Raw genomic sequence first — 18,441 nt, 5'->3', positions numbered from 1 at the left:
CTCCATAGTGATTAGCAGAGGATGTTTCTCAACAAGTGGGAGAAAATATATAGCATTAAAGAGTTCAGGGATCTATATATGATTTGGAAATTGTAATTCTCAGGAAGGTCTGCAAAATCATACATGTATGCTATTGTCTCAGGAGTAACTGTAGGAGGCCGAGCAATGGCCACCCAAAGACATCAGGTTCTGTCTCTGAACCTATTCCTTACAAGGAAAAAGGATCTTTACGTAAGTGGTTAAGCATCTTGACATACAGTGATTATCTGGAGTCAATGGAGTGGGCCCTGAATCCAATTAGAAGTGCCTCTATAAGAGGAAGACAGAGGGAGATTTTATGCACAAAGCAAGAGGAGGCTATGTGTTCACAGAAGCAGAGATTGCAGTGATGCAGCCACATATAAATAAACGTCAACAGTTGCCAGAAACTGGCAGAGGCAAGAAATAAATTCTTTAACAGGTCTTCAAGGATTAAGGTCCTGTTGGCACCTTGGTTTTGACTCATGTGAAACTGTTCTGGCCTCCAGAGCTGTGAGAATAAATTTCTGTTGTTTTTAAGCCATGACATTTGTGATAATTTTTTACAGCACCGACAGGAAACAAAGAAACAAATAAACAATAATAAAAGTTTACATAAATACAACTAACAAACAAACAATTGGCTGAAAAGAGGAAAAGAAAGGAGAAACAAACGTAAACCAAATAGTAAGATCAAGGATTGAAACCCAAATATATAAGCAGACTGTTTTGGGGGCAAAACATGCATTATCACAATTTCGCCCCATGTTTACTACCAGCAAGCCCCGAAAGAAAGCTACTGTGGAATGTCAACATTTATTTTGTGGTTTATTTTACTTTTCAATGTTGTCACCTCTAATCTTAGTTACCTCAGTAACCCTCTAATAATTACTGATTTTACAGTCATATATATGTGTACATGCATATTTACACACACACATAGTTATGTATATTCACCTGGGTGTATATTGGTGCTGTTAATGCATTTTCAGCATAAGCAGTAAGTTTTAAAACTACAAATATTATTATTAAACAAAATATATCTGAAATAAAAGTATTCAAATGAAAGTCAGATCATTATGTATTTTCTAAAGTTAATAATCTAAATAAATATATAGGATGATCATTAGTATACAAATATAATTTACCAAGATTACATCCTTCTCTTACTCAAGAGAATAACTCACACTAGCCCTGTTACTTTTTTAAAGTTATTTTACATAGGAATATCTTGAGTTAATGGAGACAAATAAAATTATTCAACACGTCAGATAATGAACCTTTAGGCATACACAAAAATCAGAGTGTGACAAGTTTCAAGATCATTTGTAGATTTTATCCTTTGTTAAACAGAAACTTATGAATCTGAGATATGTTCTAAGCCAAAGATAATATGAGTTGTCAATAAATGTATTTAACAATGTAATTAATAATAATCAACTAGATTATAATAAAGACATATAGATATTAAGATACATAAAATATTTATACTTATATTATCCTAATATAAATATCAGTCATATATTTATTAAAAGTCTGTTAATTTTATGGCCTTTTAATATCCAGAAGCAATCCACAGATAAAGTTATTTAAATCTCAATTTCACAGTTTCAAGACCTACCTTTCAGAATATTATTGAAGACACAGTGAGACAGAGAGCTTATTTTATTAGCTGTAGTATGTGAAAATACAGAAATGATTGTCACCATATTTGAGAAAGACAGTTAAGTCATAGGAAAATAGGGATTGAGGTTTGAAAATTAATCTGATTAAAAAATAATAAACCCTGAATCAACTTAATTATGTCCTCTAAAAATATTGTACGTAGTGTTCCAGATAGATTTATCCACTTTTCCCCATATGTTTTCTGATATTTTATTTGTAGCTTTATAATAAACTTATTGTTTAATATTGGATTTTCATTTATTTATGTTTATTTTCCCAAACGGTTAATTGTTCAAGTCTATGGACTATATGACTTTAAAACATTTCTGTTCTAAAAACTGAAATATTCTTTAACATGAAATCATAACTGTCAGACAAGTAACTTTTCTTTATTAACTTGAAATAATTTCTGCAGAATGGTTCATCATTTCATTAGAAAATTTTAACATTTATTTTTTTCATGCTATAAACATGGTATGTCATTCATCTTTTCTCACTTCTATTGCAGAACAAAAAAACTGCATTTTTATCTATTGTGTTTGTTTCCTCATTGAATGAGAGCAAAATATATGTATTTATATATTTTTCTAAGATTCTGAAATTCCATCCTAGCATAAATACTAAAATATTATGTCATATAATAAAACATCCAGTTTTCAAAGTCTTATGTGGATGTTTTTTCTACTCTTGCTCTCAAGCAACATGGATGAATGAAAAGAAAATCCTCAAGAATGTCAAATGATAACTTTGTCTCTTAAAGGCTTTCTCCAAATATAATCACACACTGAGCAACCCTATCAACAACAAAATTTACATCATTTTCAGATTCAAACCGGGACAAGTGGCAAGGGTATTACACAATTCTCCCCATTTATATATAAAATAAGTTATACTTATGATTATTCACTATTCAAAATTTTTTTACTAATAAAGTCAATGAAAATTGGTGTTAAGAATTCCTTTTAGTGATAAAAGAAATGTGACCCATGAAGCACTTTCTTGATTCTAAAATGTTCAGATATGTAAGCATACATTTTCTTCATGTAAGGAAAACAATTACTTTTGTAGCTGGTGAAACATGATACATGTTGAGTGGTGTTTTCAATATTGCAGTAGAATAATAGAAAGAACAGATGTTAAAAAAAAAAAAAAAAAGAAAAAGAAAAAAAGACACAGGGCTAATGATGTAAAAATTCCAAGAATCATTCATGAGATAAATACAGCTCAATATGCCTATGTTGTAGCTTGGCAGTGAGTTCAGAGCTTCCATTTTTCATTTAAAAATGCATTATAATGAGGATTTCTTTCAGCTCTATGAAAACTTCAACATATTTCTAAAAATGAAGAAAAAATATTCAGTTCCATTCACTTGATATCTGCTTTTTTTTTTTTTTTTTTTTACTTCTCTCTCCTCTCTTATAGTATGTACAATTCAAATTGTGCTTTTAAAAATCGATTATATTCTCAAGAAAATAATCTTTCTTCCAATTTCTAGGTTTTAGTGAGTAATTATCCTAAGGCATCATTACTATCTTAAACAATTCAAGTTAATTACAGAGCTATTCTCTTACTTTTACAACTCTTACTTTTACAATTCTCTAAATATATTTAATGTCATTATGGGTGAGAGGCACTATCATAATGTCAATCTCTTTAAATATCAGTGCTTTCACCTCTTTGGCATAACTTGTGAAATGCCATTTTAAAATGTGTACTATGCATTATTTATACTAGCTTGCATATATTTCAGACAGTACTTAAGTGTGTTAAATTTTCAATGACTAGATAAGGTAACAAGCTACAAATGAGAAAGACTTGTTTAATTCAAATTTTGTAGGACTGTTAAAACTAGACAAGAAAAATACATATATATACATATATGTTTAAAATTGTGATATTTCTGTTTTCAGATTATTTAAATATTTATCACTATTTTGATATCTATAGGCATTCACCTAAAAATAATATATATATATATATCTATATATATATATCTCCCAAAAGTGATTGTTTGAATTACTTAATATTTTAGTTTTCTCAGCCAGGAATTACAACTATCTTTACTTGAGACTTATGCAAAAGGACTCATGATTAGTTATGATACTAATATTAAGAATGATAAGGAGCTTAATATTAAGATGACAGCCTAAGTACACTTATTTTTCAAATCTCTTATGGGAAGACCACTACTATTTTTCCTTTTTTAGTAAAAATTTTGACATTTTAAAACATAACTAATTATTTATATTTGTTTAGTGTATCAATACCAAATGGGAATTATCCACATCTCTTAGGACTTTGTGCCAGAAAAAATGATTAACATAATATAGATGGTACCAATTAGTCCTAAAAATTCAAAAGTCTATGAGGTAGAAATTTAGGGGTATAGTAATATCCCAGTTTCACATATCAAAAATGAGAATTTGAAATTGTGACTTGGGCAAGGTCAGACCACTGTTTACTGATGTATTTTACTCAGTGTTCTCTAGAGAGACAGAACTAATAGGATACATATATATATATACGTGTGTGTGTGTGTGTGTGTGTGTGTATACAGAAGAGTTTATTAAGTATTAATGCACATGAACACAAGGTCCCACAATAGGCCATCTGTAAGCTCAGGAGCAAGAAAAGCCAGTCTAAGTCCCAAAACTGAAGAACTTGGAGTCTATTGTTCCAGGGCAGGAAGCATCAAGCATGGGAGAAAGTCTTAGGACAGGAAGCTAGGCCAGTCTAGTCTTTTTATTTTTTTTCTTTCTCCTTTATATTCTAGCCTCCTTGGCAGCTGATTAGATGGTGCCCACCCAGATTAAGGGTGGATCTGCCTTTCCCAGCCTACTGATTAAATGTTAATCTCCTTTGGCAACACCCTCACAGATATACCCAGGGTCAATATTTTGCATGCTTCAATCCAATCAAGTTGACACTCAGTATTAACCAACATAAGTTCACCCATTGTAAGTTGAACCATACACATCTCTTGAGATTATAAATAATCTTCAAATAAATACAATACTGTGGTAATAATGATACCTGACATAATACAACCATCCTTCGTGCAACTGGAAATACACCAATCCCCAACCCAAATACTATTGCATAAAGTTAACAATAATGAAATGCTGACAGGAAGTCAATAAATCTTACGTCCCATGATAAAGGAGAAAGGAAATAAAATGAAGACATTTTCTTAGTACAAGTGTATACATGCACAAACATGTTTTTAACAAAAGGAGGAAATATTCATGACAATTACAGTCCTCGTTTCTGCAGGTGACCACATGGTCAAAACTGGTATTGATGACTACTTTCTTCTTTCTACTACACATTCGGTGTCCTCTTTGCCTTTCGGTGTTCTCTTTGCCTTCAGCAAGTACCTCAGCAGGTCGTGTTTTTGTTTTGTTTTGTTTTGCCTGGTGCAGTGATCCAAACCTTCATTTCTGAAGGGTCTGGGTCATTTGTAGTCCTGCTTGGATTGGGCTGTTGTAGTTTCCCATTGACCTTAATCACAGGGCATAGTAATACTAAGAGATGCCCTAATGGATCTCATGTATTCCATGCATACCATTCCTTACTTCCATTGTGGAGCAGTAGATTGATTTCATCTTGATAGTCTGGGCTGATCACCCCAGCCAATACTGTAACTCCCTTCTTAGCCTGTTGACTTTAATGTAGGAGGATCCGAAAGTGTCCAGGTGGCAATCTTTACTTTCAGTTTAATGGAATTGTAGCTGTGTCTCCTGGTGGCAGCATTCCTTCCTCTGGAACTAAGGCCTCTAGGCCAGCAGAATGGAATGTCGTGGGAACAGGAAGCAAAAATTTTGGTAGTGGATCACTAGGTGGGATGGTGAGTTGTGCCACTTCCACTTCCACCCCTTGATTCCTGGATCCGTGAATCCTGGCTATGGGAGAAAGAGTACCATATATTGGATGCTGATTCAGAGCATACATGGCCTTCTGGAGAACTTTGCCCCAGCACTGCAAAGTATTGACACCTAGTTGGCCTTGTAATTGTGACTTCATTAAGCCCTTCCACCATTCTATTAATCCAGCTGCCTCAGGATGATGGAGAACATGGTAAGACCGGTGAATTCCCTGAGCATGAGCATGAACCCACTGCTGCACTTCTTTAGCTACAAAGTGAGTGCCTCTGTCAGCATCAATGCTGTATGGAATACCGTGAAGGTGGAAAAGGCAATTTGTGAGTCCATGGATGGTAGTCTTGGCAGAAGCATTGCATGCAGAATAGGCAAACCTACAACCAGAACATGTGTCTATTGCAGTGAGTATAAACCTCTGCCCTTTTCATGATGGAAGAGGTCCCATATAATCAACCTGCCAACAGGTGGTTGGCTGATCATTCCAAGGAATGGTGCCATATTGAGGGCTAAGTGTTGGCCTCTGCTGCTGGAAAATTGGGTATTCAGCAGTGGCCATAGCGAAGTCAGCCTTGGTGAATGGAAGTCCATGTTGCTAAGCCCATGCATAACCTTCATCCCTGCCACCAGACCACTTTGACCATGGGCCGATTGGACAATGATAGGGGTGGCAGGGGATAGGGGCTGAGTATTGTCAACAGAATCAATCATACTATCCACTTGATTCTTAAAATCTTTTTCTGCTGAGGTCACTTGTTGGTGAGCACACACATGAGATACAAATATCCTCACAGTTTTGACCACTCAGAGAGGTTCATCCACGTACCTCTTCTGCAAAATTCTTTGCCACCAATTTTCCAATCATGTTTCTTCCAAGTCCTTGACCATCCAGCAGCCAAACCATTGGCTACAGCCCATGAATCAATATATAATTGCCCATCTGGCCATTTCTCCTTCTATGTGAAGTGTACACTCAGGTGCACTGATTGAGGTTCTGCCCACTGGGTAGCTGTCCCTTTACCACTGTACTTCAGGGATGTCCAAGAAAGGAGTTGCAGTGCTGCAGCTGTCCACTTTTGTGTGGTGCCTGCATATCATGCAGAACCATCTGGGAAACAGGCCCTAGTCTTCTCTTCTTCTGTCCACTTATCATAGGGAATTCCCCATGAGGCCATCTGTACAGGCTGGGGAAGAAAAGGTAGGGTGGCAGGAGTGGAGGCTATGGGCATTTGAGCCACTTCCTCATGTAGCTTACTTGTGCCTTCAGGACCTGCTCAAGCCGGATCACCTGTATATCACTCCCATTTGATGACGGAATGCTGATGTGCATGACCCACTTTATGGCTACATGGGTCAGAAAGCACCCAGTTCTTGATAGGAAGTTCAGGCTGCATGGTGGCTTGATGACCCAAAGTCAAATGTTCAGCTTCCACCAAAGTCCAGTAGCAGGCCAAGACCTGTCTCTCAAAAGGAAAGTAGTTATCTGAAGTAGATGGTGGGACCTTGTTCCAAAATCCTAGAGACCTCCACTGTGTTTCACCTATGGGGCCTGACAAAGGCTCCAAATGGTATTCCTATCTGCGAGTGACACCTCAAGCACCACTGGATCTGCTGCGTCATATGGTTTAAGTGGCAGAGCAGCTTGCACAGCAGTCTGGACTGTTGTAGAGCCTTCTGCTGTTTTGGAAATCCCTCAAAACAGGCAGCCCTTCAGGTCACTCAATAAATGGGCTGGAGTAACACACCAAAATGAGGAATGTGTTGCCTCTAAAATCCAAATAGGTCTACTAGGCATTTGATCTCATTCTTCATTGTGGGAGGGGTCAAATGCAGCAACTTACCCATCACCTTAGAAGGAATGTCTTGACAAACCCCACACCACTGGACCCCTGAAAATTTTACTGAGGTAAAAGTTCCCTAAATTTTAGTCATATTTATTTCCAGTCCTCTGGCTCACAAATGTCTCATGAATGAGTCCACTGTGTTTGCTACTTCTTGTTCAGTGGATCCAATCAGCATAATGTCATCAATGTAATTGACCAGAGTGATATTTCGCAGAGGCAAAAGCAATCCAGGTCTCTCCAATTAAGACTATGACACCAATCAGAGAGTTGATAAACCCATGAGGTAGGACAGTAGAAGTTTATTGCTGGCCTTGACATCTGAAGGTAAATTGCTTCTGGTAGGTCTTATGGACAGGAGTGGAACAAAAGGCATTTTCCAAGTCAATGGCTGCATACCAGGTACCATGAGGTGTGTTAATTTTCTCAAGTAATGAAACCACATCTGGTACAGCAGCTGCAATGGGAGTAACCACGTGGTTAAGCTTATAGTAATGCACTGTCATTCTCCAAGATTCATCAGTCTTCGCACAGACCAAATGGGAGAATTGAATGAGGAGGTGGTGGTAATCATCACCCCCGCATCTCTCAAGTCCTTGTTAGTGGCACTAATCTCTGCAATGGTGTAATATTGTTTTTGACTTTTATTTTTTAGTCAGAGCAGCTCTGGTGGCTTCCATTTGGCCTTTCCCACCATAAACTGGGAAGTAGGGTGGCTCTCCTGACTCACCCTACCAGTTAGGGAGCCAATGTGGGGGTTCTGCCAGCTGCCGAGTATGTGTATGTCAATTGTGCATTCTGGCACTGAGGAAATGACTGCAGGATGGCTGCAGGGACCCACTGAACCCACTGTAAGTCATACTTGAGCTATAACTTCATTAATTACCTGGACTCCATAAGCCCTTACTTTACCTGGAGAAACACAATTACATTTTGAGTCCCCTGGAATCAATGTCAGTTCAAAGCCAGTGTCCAGTCATCCCCAAATGTCTGATCATTTTTATTTCCCCACTGCACAATTAATCTGGTAAAAGGCCAGAGGTCTCATTGAGGAAGGATGGGAAAAAAATTAACAGCATAAATTGTTGGTAATGTAGTGGGATCCTTCCTCCAGGGACTCGGCCTCCCCTTCATTCAACGGGTTCTGGGTCTGTAAATTGGCTCAAGCCTGGATATTGATTGAGGGACAATGATTCTCTGTTTTCATAGCTCAAATTAGTCTTTTGTCCATACGACCCGTAAGTTTTTTACTTATATAAATTAGGCAGGAATGCAGTGGGCTTCCTACCAATTTCACTTCTAGGAACACAGTGATTAATTAGCCAGTGCCAGAGCTCTACATAAATCAGACTATTCTGACTGCTGCTTTGCCTCTGCTGTCCATTATGGTAGATATTACCACCATGCCTTTGATGGTTGAGTGTCAGCACTTGGCCCCTGCCACCTCGGGACACAATTATTCCTATTTTATTTAAATTTTGTAATTGAGTGACTGCGGTTCCTACTGTTAGATCTGACATATAGAGAAGAGCAACTACAGGACTCTTCAAAGATGCAGGTGCTTCCCTCACAAATCTGTTTTTCAAGATATTGGTCAAGAGTATTATGTTGGCCGGGCGCAGTGGCTCAAGCCTGTAATCCCAGCACTTTGGGAGGCCGAGACGGGCGGATCACGAGGTCAGGAGATCGAGACCATCCTGGCTAACACGGTGAAACCCCATCTCTACTAAAAAGTACAAAAAAAAAAAAACTAGCCGGGCGAGGTGGCGGGCGCCTGTAGTCCCAGCTACTTGGGAGGCTGAGGCAGGAGAATGGCGTAAACCCGGGAGGCGGAGCTTGCAGTGAGCTGAGATCTGGCCACTGCACTCCAGCCTGGGCGACAGAGCGAGACTCCATCTCAAAAATAAATAAATAAATAAATAAATAAATAAATAAATAAAGAGTATTATGTATAGGGTCACTAAACTCCTTGACTTTTGTGAATGGTGACTCAAGAGTGTCGAATGCATTTATTTTGCATAACTCTCTAAACAGTTCACACCAAAGACTATCAGTGTTCTCCATACTACTAAAAGTAGCATCCTTAGCATTTTGGGGACTAACTGTATTAAGCAGCCAATTCCAGAAACCCCAAAACCAATGAAAGAACTCCATCCTTAATATTCTGTTCCTCTAGAACCACTCCTGGTACGAAAATCTGTATTAGTTAGTGTTCTCTAGAGAGACAGGACACACACACACACACACACACACACACACATATATATATATTTATTTACTTATAGTGTGAGTTAATTATTTATTAAGTATTAACTTGCAGAATCACAAGGTCCCACAGTAGGCCATCTGCAAGGTGAGGAGCAAGGAAAGCCAGTTTGAGTCCCAAACTGAAGAAGCTGGAGTCCAATGTTTGAGGGCAAGAAGGAGCCAGCACAGGAGAAAGATGTAGGATTGTAGGCTAGGCCAGTCTAGTCTTTTGACGTTTTTCTGCCTGCTTTATATTCTAGCTGCACTGGCAGCTGAGTAGATGTTGCCTACCCAGATTAAGAGTGGGTCTGCGTTTTCAGCCCACTGATTCAAATGTTAATCTCCTTTGGTAACACCCTCACAGACACAGTCAGGATCAATACTTTGCATCCTTCAGGCCAATCAAGTTGACACTCAGTTTTAACCCTCACAACTGATAAACTTTGGAATTCAAAATAAGATCAGCTTTAATCAAAAAATTTGAGCCTTTCATTTTGCTAATTTTCATAAAAAGAGAATGTAAAATTTTGGTCAGCAAGTGTGAAATAAAGAAAATGAAATAGAATAAGATAATGGATACTTGAATTGATGTATATGATTTGTAACATTGGTCAATGTTTTCTAAATTATATTTTTATATTTGATGATTTTAACAAGATAAAAAAGATTTATTATTATTTTGAATTAAATTTTAATATACCTTATTGTGAAATAATATAAGATGTCAAGAAAATTATAGTGGAAGATGATAGACAAAAATAAATAAAAGCATAATGTTGAATGCAAGCAGCTATATGTAAGATAAACAAAGTGGACAAATGGACACCTGGCAGTGCTGTTTTATAAAGTGTCATCATTTAATATTTGAGTATTTGACCAGAGACCCAAATGAAGTGAGGAGACATGCCTTGCAGAATTTGGAGATGAGCTATCCAGGGACCAGAACCAGCCCTTTGTCAGAAGGGGAGGATATTTGTGATGTGGTCAAGAAACCACAAAGCAAGGTGTAAACTGATGCCAATCAAGCAGAGGGAGACAGGTAGAAGATGACATCAGAGTGGTAGTTGAAAATAGTATTTAGGATTCTGAAGAACATTATTAGTATGGAGAGTAGGGACCTCCTTTTTTTTGAATTATATAAGCAGGCTTTGGAAGAATTTGAATTAGGAGTGACAGGATCTGTACTATTTCAATAAGATCATTTTGGCTACTGTGTGAACAATCTCTTTGGAGCAAGTGTAAAAGCAGAGAAATCATTCCCACTTAAAGGGTATAAAGTAGTCCGAATAAGAGATGAGACTGGTTTAGGATGAAATGGTGTTAAGTATTTACATTTTGCATATATCAAAGATACAGATGCCTGTAATTGCAAATACCTTGGTTAGGATATTTAGAAGAAAGAGAAGGTTACAGAAGTACTCCAAGATTTGGAGCTAAGCAAATGAAGACATAAATATAGTGCAAATTTTCAAATACTGGAAAAAAAGGAAACCTTTTTGTTCCCATAGAAGGATCATACTTGATTACTACTTTCATTTAAATGTGCAATTTTCTCTGGAGTAAAATTATTTCAGTAAGTGAACTTATAATTATGTGAGCTGAACTTCTATTTAGATATAAGATGCACACATTGTAGACCTCCCTTATTAATGAACAAGCAGTTATGTGAAATCTTTTAATCTTGTAAAATTTCCTTTGGATAAAATGCTTAAGACCTGAAGTTTTGGGAAGTTCAGTTAATCAGAAGAGTAAGTGAAGTACAGTTTTAGTGTGATCATCATGGTAAAAGGAGATATCTGAAAAAGGCTTAAGCAGCTAAAATCCTTCCTTTAAACAGATTTGAAATATAGTATACATTTTTCACCTATAGTAAGAATTATAAAAATAATTTTAAATTTGAATAAACTTGCTGGCACACTTGTAGTTATAGAACTACCAATTATAAGACACTCAAGCATCTTATTTTCAAGTACATTTACCAATGCTGCACATTCCTAGAGAAAGACATTTTGACCTGAGAAACAATCTGTTAATAGAGTTTCATTTTTTATTTTTATTTTTTAAAATGGGGTAAATTGAAAAAGATAATTGTATATATTTACAGTGCACAACATGCTGTTTTAATATATGTATCCTTGTTGAATGATAAAATCAAACTAATTAACATATCTATCACTTAACATATTGACTGTATGTGATGTGAACATTTGAAATCTACTCTCAGCAATTTGCAACTATACAATACATTATTACTAACTATAGTCACCCTGCTGTACAATAGTCTCCAGAACTTATTCCTTCTATCTAACTAAAACTTTGTATCATTCAGCCAACATATCTCCATCATCCCCCAATCCCTGGTAACCATCATTCGAGTCTCTGCTTCTATGAGTTAGACTTTTTTACATTTAATATATAAATATGCAGCATTTATCTTCCTGTGTCTGATACTTTTCACTTAACATAATCTACTACTCCAGGTTCATCCACGTTGTCATAAATGACAAAATTCCCTGCTTTTCTAAGACTGAATACTATTCCATTGTGTATATATACCGCTTTCTCCATTGATAGACACTTAGGATTGATTTTATCTCTTGGCTATTGTTATTGTGTATAATGCTACAATAAACATCCAAGTGTAGAAATAGCTGCAAAATATTGATTTTTATTCATTTTAATATAAACCCAGAAGTGGAATTGCTAGATAATATGGTAGTTGTATTTTTAATCTTTTGAGGAGCTACTATTCTGTTTTCCATACTGACTGTACCAATTTACATTCCCACCAGCAATATACAAGAATTCCCTCTTCTCCAAATCCTCAGCAATATCTGTTATTTTTCTCTTTTATAACAGCTCTCCTAACAAGTGTGAAGCAATATCTTATTATGATTTTAACTTGCATTTCCTAATGATTACTGATGTTGAGCATTTTTTTTTTAATATACATGTTGGCAATTCATATGTCTTCTTTGGAGATATGTCTACTCAATCTTTTCCCCTTTTTAATCAGGTTATTTATTTTCTTTCTACTGAATTGTTCACATTTGTTATATATTTTGGATAATAACTCCCTTATTCAATATTGGAAAATTGGAAAAGTTAAAAATTCCCTTATTCAATATGGGAAATATTTTCTCCCATTGCTTCAGTTGCCTTTTTACTCTACTGACTGTTTCTTTTGCCCTGCAGAAGCATCTTAGTTTGATGTAATACTACTTGTATATTTTGATTTTGTTGCCTGTACTTTTGGGTTATATCCAAAGAAATCTTGGTAAAGACCAATGCCAAGCTTTTTCTTTGTTTTCCTTTTTCTTTTCTTTTCTTTTTTTATTTAATAATTTTAGAGTTCAGGTCTTATGTTTAAGTCTTGAATCCATTTTGAGTTGATTTTTGCATACGGTGTGAAGTGAGGGTCCACCTTCTTTCTTTTGCATGTAGATATCCAATTTCGCCAAAACCATTTATTGAAAACACTCTTTTTCCCATTGTGCGTTCTTATCATCTTTATCAAATATCGGTTAACCATAAATTTGTGGGCTTATTCCCGGGCTTTCCATTTTGTTTAATTTACCTATGTCTGTTTTTGTGCAGCACCAGGCTCTTGATTAGTATAAATTTATAGTAGATTTAAGATCAGGTGGAATTATGCCTTCAGTTTTGTTCCTTTATGCAAAGATGCAACATTGTTTCTGATTACAGGTGACAAGATTTTTCATGTAGAAAACCTTAGACTCTAACAATGAACTGTTAGAATAAGTGAATTCAGTAAAGCTTTAGGATATAAAATCAATAAACAGAAATAAGAAAATAAGTAGCATTTTTTATACCAAAAACAAACTGCCCCCAAAAATCAAGAAAAAAACCTCATACCATAGCTACAAAAATAATAAAAAAAAAAAACTTAGGAATAAACTTAACCAATGAGGTGAAAACTATAAAACTATATATATTATAAAACTATATACTGAAAACTATAAAATATTGATGAAAAGAAATTTAAGTTGATAAAAATAAATGGAAAGATACACTGTGTTCATGGACTGGAAGAATAAATATTGCTAAAATGCTTATACTACTCAAGCAATCTACAAAATTCCAGTGTTAATTTTCACAGAAATAGATAAATACCTTCAAAAATCTGTGTAGAACCAGTGAAGACCCTGAATAGCCAATAGAGACTTGGGAAAAATAAAGCTATTGCAAGTGTGTTTCCTTATTTGCTTTAATCTAGTGTAAAAGAAAAGAACAATTAAAATTTTATTGTTACATATACTATTATTGATGCAGTTTGAATATTGAAATTATTGCACTCTTTGAAAGTATACAATTAAAAATTTGAAAAATTACTGGGCCCACACAAAACAACAATATATTGCAGCCCATGGAAGTCACTGTACAGAAATTTTACATTTCTGTCATCTTAAGTCAATGCCAGATTATTTCTGCGCATAAGGACAGAGCAAGTTGGGACATTTATTGGTCATTTAATGTATATTTTAGCTCAATTTATGTTTTATTATATTTTAAACTTTTGTTTTTAGTAGATTTTATAATATTTTTAAAAATTTGGCATGTAGTCTACTTTTTATATCCTACTTTCTAAGTTTTTAAATTGTTTTTTACCTTTTGCTTACTGCAAATACAGATTAAATTTTAGCTTCATTCTATTTTTCATTTGGTTTTAGTCATTTACTTCGAATATTTTAATTTGTTTTTATCATTCTCTTACAAGCTATATGTTTATGTGGGTGTTCTGTACAATCAATAAGAAATATATTTTTCCATCTTGTTAATTTTCTAAGTAAAGTTTCTATTTCCTATTTATTGAGTTTCAATCTGTTAGAACTACTAATCCAGTGCACCAATACATTAATGTGGCCTTTCCCCTAAGACAGTGGCAAGTCTGCTGGTGTATTTCAACAGCTCATTTCTAGAGTTAGAACTCTGTTTTACCTTTACCTACTTTCTTATGAACTATATCTGCAGATGAACTGAAAGCAGAAATTGAAGCTATCTCATTCCAAACTAGACAGAAACAAAGAAAGAAAAAAAGAGGAAAGAAAGAAAGAAAGAAAGAAAGAAAGAAAGAAAGAAAGAAAGAAAGAAAGAAAGAAAGAAAGAAAGAAAGAAAGAAAGAAAGAGAAAGAGAGAAAGAAAGAAAGAAAAACCTGCCACCCGCTCTTTGACCTCATATCCTGTTATTTATTTCCCGTCCTCTCCATTGCAGGCACACTGTCCTCCATACTGCTTCTACAAAATGCCTTGGACATTTCCACCTCTGGGCACCTGTACTCACTTTTTTAAAAAAAATATTCTTTATCCTCATATGCACATGCTTGTCTATCCCATTCTCTTCAGATTTCTACTCAAAGTTATTTCTCAAAGATATTTCAGTTGGTCAGTCTTTGGAAATTTATCAGCACATACATTCTTATTTATTTCCTTAATTTCTTCTACTTATTTTTAGCCCTAGTTCTAGCTTCTAGAACATTGTTGCACATAGTAAGCACTCAATATATATTCATGAGTGGGTCAATAAATGAGTGAAATTATCTCTATGCAAGTAACTTAATCTAGAAAGCCCCAGACATCCTCATCATAATTAGTAATTCGGCATCTTAGCTCCCGAAAGATGGACTCTTACACATAATATTATGCTCATGTAGTGACTTCACATTCAGGAAATAATAAACTGGAAAGGTAAATGCTTTAATTAATAAACTGGAAAGGTAAATGTTTTAATTTTCTGTATGAAATTAGCTCTCTGGAAATCAATTCTCAAATCTTATACTTCAGTGGAATAGTAAAAATGGGGTCATTAAATAAAGTGGATTTGTTTTGTGTCCCTAAAACTGGATTTGAAAACAAAATAAATTTTACTTAAGAAAAAAATTTATGTTTGTTACTTTCTAGCTTATGATAAATTATGGATAAACATGTAAAGTATTGCACTATATGTCGAATTTTTAAAGTTGTATGTTCAATTTGTATACTATGCTTTGACTCATGTATTTAGTTTGTATTCATCAAATAAATTTCTTTTGAAAATATATTATTGAAACAGAACACCAATATTTATATAACAGGTAAATAGTGCTTTAAGTAAAGGTTTTAAAGAAAACACTGCTATTTTCCTTTATTTAAAATTAGGATTTTATCTAATTTTGCAAGACAGTTAATGTCTGTTTTATTTCCAATGTGAATAATTCTCAGTATTTCCAGACCAACATTTTGGGTGGTGATAGGCTAAGAGCAGGTGTCCCTTCTCTGTACTGCCACCTGTTTGGTAGATTATCACCAAAGAGTATAACATGTCTATTTTGTTTCAGTTTAATCACAGTGAACTTTTGTTGGATCAAGGTACACTGCTTAGGTTTATTCCCCTGAGTATAGGTAGTTGCTTAGAAATAAATATTATATGCTTTGCTTAAAGCTAGGACCTCTGGGTATTTGGGCTTTGGGCAGTTCAGCACTTAAGTGGATAAACTTGTGCACTTTGCTGTATTGTGGTTGAAAGTCCCTACTATTATATGCTTCTTATTTTTGTTGTGATTAATACTTTCCCAAACTGTTACATACTGATACCATTCTAAACTACAATAAATGAGTAGAAAATAAAATAAATATATAAAAAATACAAGTCTTTTAAAAATATAAGATTCAATGGACAGGAATTTACTCTATTGAATCATAATAACATTTGTAAAATATTTTCTCAAAGTTTATAATGATTGTATCACAGACAAATTATAAACAATTTATTGGCTGGCGTTAGTTACCGAAGACAATTTTAGTAGCACTAATTTAGTGACAACTGAACTAGGAATCATCTTTTCCATCAGAAGAAGAAAATACTATTTAAAAAATATAGTTAGACAGTTGATCATATTTGCAATGTTGTAGATATCACATCCTTTATTGTCTAACTCACCGAAGACAATTGGCATGGTCTAACGATATGCTAAGCTTTTTGAAGGACCCATGTGGCTAAAACAATGGTCTGGGATTAGCAATAAGAGTAAAGGAATGTAACTGTCTGATTGCAAGCTCTTTCACATGTAAGAGTAGTGGGGAAGGGGAAAACAAAACAAAATATAGTGGCTAGGGAGGTCTTCACCAAAAACAATATTTTCAAGGGAGATTTGGATTTCAGTTAGGGGCAGTAGTTGAAAGAAACAGTGAGAAAAGAGGTTAAGGATATAGCACATTTTAACCATATTGGCACTGAGTACATTGAACTTGAAACAGGGTGCATGCAGTAGATTAGGATTGTGCAGAGCTACCTAGGAAGGGGAGTGATAGGCAGTGAGTGGTATCTTGGTAGTTTTGTATTTCTTGTGGTAGTTGCTAGAACAAGGATGGAAGTGATGATGGGATGTCTTGATTGTTTCTTAGGCAGACTGGGGTGTTTGTGACTGAGAGTGTTTGCCTATTTGCAAGTAGAGCGGTACACATAGTGAGTGCTCTTTTCCCCTCTCCTCAGAAGAAGCCATGTGGCAAGAGATACACAGAGTTCAGTAATCTCATTCTCACTCCAGCTGATGATGTCTAAGAGATGAAAAAAAAAAAATATTCCTTGGATCATCATGAGCTTTGGATGCTCTTCACTCCTGCCTATGCACCGAGACAGAAAGGGCAGACATGCCACATACAGTTTCATAGATATAGGATTTCCTATACTTTTACTTTTCTGTTGATCCTGGATATTAATTTTACTTACTGGTAATAACATATTAGCAGTTTGAACTCTTAAAGCTTTGGTTATGTATTTAATAGTGTTGATGCTCACTAACAGAGAGAATCAGCATTTTGCCTAGCACACTTTCACAAAAAGTTAAAATTTAAAAAGTATGCCGTAGATCTAGAAGAAAATGGTACCCGGAATCATTATTTACCTAGAGTTTTTGTTTCTCCTCCTTCTCCTTTTCATCTCCTCCTCTTCCTCTTTATCTTGACCATGTGCAATACAAAGTTAATTCGAGAATTACATATTTGCTAGAACATGACTCTAATGAGAACATCAGTGTTTTGAAGGAAACTAATGAAAGAAATCACCACAGAAAAACACAAAACACAGACGTTTTCTGAACAGTGGAGACGGTAATAGAGACTGAAGTGTGGGTGTAGTACCTGAATGCTACCATTCAACACTTGCACTCTAAATATTAGAGTCTTCATTCGTAAAAACTGAAAGCACAGACTCATTATTCCTGATGATAGGCAAATCCAAGAGTTTAAGATGAGTGTATACTCTCTTTCTTAAATAATCTCAAATATCTTTGAAAATAAAAGGTTAATTGTATTTTTAATAGTTTACCAATAAAATTAGTTTTTCCTACTATTCAATCACAAACAAAACACAAAACAAAACAAAACAAAAACAATGAAGTGGTTGAAAAAGAAATGAAAAATATTTACAAAAAATACACTACTTTCCTATCATGAAAAGCCATCCAAGTCTCTGGTTTGTGACTATAAGGGGAAAAAATGAGATACCACATTATTAAAGATTAATGGTCATTTGAAGAAAGTGAGAAATATGAAGTACAAATTTGGGCTTAACCCAAATGACAATGGCTTGCTCATATATCTAACAATTTACAGAAGCAAACTCCAGTTGCTTCCTCAGAGTCTCTAAAGGAGTAATGCTAATGGAAGGACTACATATTTGGTTTATTGCATGGCAATTTCAATCCACTTGAATTTCCCTTGATACGAGGCTGCATACAGCTGGTAGAATGCTGCAATTAATATAACTAATAACAAATGTTAAGTAAGTGTTTGCT

Source organism: Macaca fascicularis, chromosome 1 (genome assembly GCF_037993035.2).
Source record: "Macaca fascicularis isolate 582-1 chromosome 1, T2T-MFA8v1.1".
Lineage (NCBI taxonomy): Eukaryota > Metazoa > Chordata > Mammalia > Primates > Cercopithecidae > Macaca > Macaca fascicularis.
The sequence above is the reverse complement of the archived record's forward strand: the minus strand, read 5'-3'. Positions refer to the sequence as shown.